Source organism: Solea solea, chromosome 16 (assembly GCF_958295425.1).
Source record: "Solea solea chromosome 16, fSolSol10.1, whole genome shotgun sequence".
In the NCBI taxonomy this organism is placed as follows: Eukaryota; Metazoa; Chordata; class Actinopteri; order Pleuronectiformes; family Soleidae; genus Solea; species Solea solea.
This window is the reverse complement of record NC_081149.1, coordinates 2556201-2558700: the sequence shown is the minus strand read 5'-3', so window position 1 is coordinate 2558700 and position 2500 is coordinate 2556201. Positions and strand designations below refer to the sequence as shown.

The window sequence follows — 2500 nt, the reverse complement described above, 5'->3', positions numbered from 1 at the left end:
TCGAACACACTGCACTTGCGCCTTTATCTCCACTACCTGCTACACTCTATTCCAGTATTAGGAAGCTACACCGAGATGGGTAAGCTGCTCCCCATCTCCAAGCTTCTCACGTGCTTGCAGAGCGACATCCAAGGCTGAAACTAGAAGGACGTTAACGTGTGCCCGTGCGTCAACGTAATTGCAAGCCCATGTTTCTTGTAAGGAAGCAGCAGTGTAAAAGCTTACAGCACCTGGTATTCCCAGGCGGTCTCCCATCCAAGTACTAACCAGGCCCGACCCTGCTTAGCTTCCGAGATCAGACGAGATCGGGCGTGCTCAGGGTGGTATGGCCGTAAGCCGACAGGCTGGGGACACAGACTCCTTTTATAGACTAGGCAAGGCCCCCTGCTCGTGGAGGAGCTCAAAAGTCAGCCTTTCGAACACACTGCACTTGAGCCTTTATCTCCACTACCTGCTACACTATATTCCAGTATTAGGAAGCTACACCGAGATGGGTAAGCTGCTGCCCATCTCCAAGCTTCTCACGTGCTTGCAGAGCGACATCCAAGGCTGAAACTAGAAGGAGGTTAACGTGTGCCCGTGCGTCAACGTAATTGCAAGCCCATGTTTCTTGTAAGGAAGCAGCAGTGTAAAAGCTTACAGCACCTGGTATTCCCAGGCGGTCTCCCATCCAAGTACTAACCAGGCCTGACCCTGCTTAGCTTCCGAGATCAGACGAGATCGGGCGTGCTCAGGGTGGTATGGCCGTAAGCCGACGGGCTGGGGACACAGACTCCTTTTATAGACTAGGCAAGGCCCCCTGCTCGTGGAGGAGCTCAAAGGTCAGCCTTTCGAACGTTCAAGAGTTTAAGTTGTTTTTGGTGGGCTTTGCTGTATGGCCGCGCCCTTTGAGTGTGTCAAATGTCAAGCAGCTGTCCGTCAAGGCTCAGAGGTGCACTTAGATCACCTTGGGGCAGAGGTGATCAGCAGCAGCCTTTGTTATGCGCACTTAAAAAACATGGCACCACAACAAGTAACTTGTGTGCCAAGATCTTGAGTTGGCCCAAGACACTTGTGGGCCATCGCTTCTCGGCTTTTTGGCTAAGATCAAGTGTAGTATCTGTTCTTATCAGTTTAATATCTGATATGTCCTCTATATGGGGATTAAATATTAAATGCATTTTTGAGCATTGGGAGGTGAAAACTGGGGCTTGCTCTCTTCACTCCTTGCATTGACCTGGCATTGCAGTGCCACCAGGAACTGTGCACAATTCTCTTTTTTTTGTGAAAACCAAAGCAAGGCTGGAACTAGAAGGACGTTAACGTGTGCCTGTGCCCGTGCCCGTGCGTCAACGTAATTGCAAGCCCATGTTTCTTGTAAGGAAGCAGCAGTGTAAAAGCTTACAGCACCTGGTATTCCCAGGCGGTCTCCCATCCAAGTACTAACCAGGCCCGACCCTGCTTAGCTTCCGAGATCAGACGAGATCGGGCGTGCTCAGGGTGGTATGGCCGTAAGCCGACAGGCTGGGGACACAGACTCCTTTTATAGACTAGGCAAGGCCCCCTGCTCGTGGAGGAGCTCAAAAGTCAGCCTTTCGAACACACTGCACTTGAGCCTTTATCTCCACTACCTGCTACACTATATTCCAGTATTAGGAAGCTACACCGAGATGGGTAAGCTGCTGCCCATCTCCAAGCTTCTCACGTGCTTGCAGAGCGACATCCAAGGCTGAAACTAGAAGGAGGTTAACGTGTGCCCGTGCGTCAACGTAATTGCAAGCCCATGTTTCTTGTAAGGAAGCAGCAGTGTAAAAGCTTACAGCACCTGGTATTCCCAGGCGGTCTCCCATCCAAGTACTAACCAGGCCTGACCCTGCTTAGCTTCCGAGATCAGACGAGATCGGGCGTGCTCAGGGTGGTATGGCCGTAAGCCGACGGGCTGGGGACACAGACTCCTTTTATAGACTAGGCAAGGCCCCCTGCTCGTGGAGGAGCTCAAAGGTCAGCCTTTCGAACGTTCAAGAGTTTAAGTTGTTTTTGGTGGGCTTTGCTGTATGGCCGCGCCCTTTGAGTGTGTCAAATGTCAAGCAGCTGTCCGTCAAGGCTCAGAGGTGCACTTAGATCACCTTGGGGCAGAGGTGATCAGCAGCAGCCTTTGTTATGCGCACTTAAAAAACATGGCACCACAACAAGTAACTTGTGTGCCAAGATCTTGAGTTGGCCCAAGACACTTGTGGGCCATCGCTTCTCGGCCTTTTGGCTAAGATCAAGTGTAGTATCTGTTCTTATCAGTTTAATATCTGATATGTCCTCTATATGGGGATTAAATATTAAATGCATTTTTGAGCATTGGGAGGTGAAAACTGGGGCTTGCTCTCTTCACTCCTTGCATTGACCTGGCATTGCAGTGCCACCAGGAACTGTGCACAATTCTCTTTTTTCTGTGAAAACCAAAGCAAGGCTGGAACTAGAAGGACGTTAACGTGTGCCTGTGCCCGTGCCCGTGCGTCAACGTAATTGC

General features: G+C 50.8%; 6 non-coding genes across 6 annotated transcripts; 2 read left to right on the top strand and 4 right to left on the bottom strand.

Annotated features, from left to right (window-relative positions):
- Positions 1-218: 218 nt before the first annotated feature.
- LOC131476244 (5S ribosomal RNA) lies at positions 219-337 on the bottom strand. Its single transcript, XR_009242622.1, has one exon. It is a non-coding gene; the product is annotated as a 5S ribosomal RNA (ribosomal RNA).
- A 296-nt stretch (positions 338-633) lies between these two features.
- LOC131477697 (5S ribosomal RNA) lies at positions 634-752 on the bottom strand. Its single transcript, XR_009244021.1, has one exon. It is a non-coding gene; the product is annotated as a 5S ribosomal RNA (ribosomal RNA).
- Positions 753-1060: 308 nt separating this feature from the next.
- LOC131442693 (U2 spliceosomal RNA) lies at positions 1061-1253 on the top strand. The gene has a single exon (XR_009233258.1). It is a non-coding gene; the product is annotated as a U2 spliceosomal RNA (small nuclear RNA).
- Positions 1254-1377: 124 nt separating this feature from the next.
- Positions 1378-1496, bottom strand: LOC131476242 (5S ribosomal RNA). Its single transcript, XR_009242620.1, has one exon. It is a non-coding gene; the product is annotated as a 5S ribosomal RNA (ribosomal RNA).
- Positions 1497-1792: 296 nt separating this feature from the next.
- LOC131477695 (5S ribosomal RNA) lies at positions 1793-1911 on the bottom strand. The gene has a single exon (XR_009244019.1). It is a non-coding gene; the product is annotated as a 5S ribosomal RNA (ribosomal RNA).
- Positions 1912-2219: 308 nt separating this feature from the next.
- On the top strand, positions 2220-2412 carry LOC131442522 (U2 spliceosomal RNA). The gene has a single exon (XR_009233095.1). It is a non-coding gene; the product is annotated as a U2 spliceosomal RNA (small nuclear RNA).
- The last annotated feature ends 88 nt before the right edge of the window (positions 2413-2500 follow it).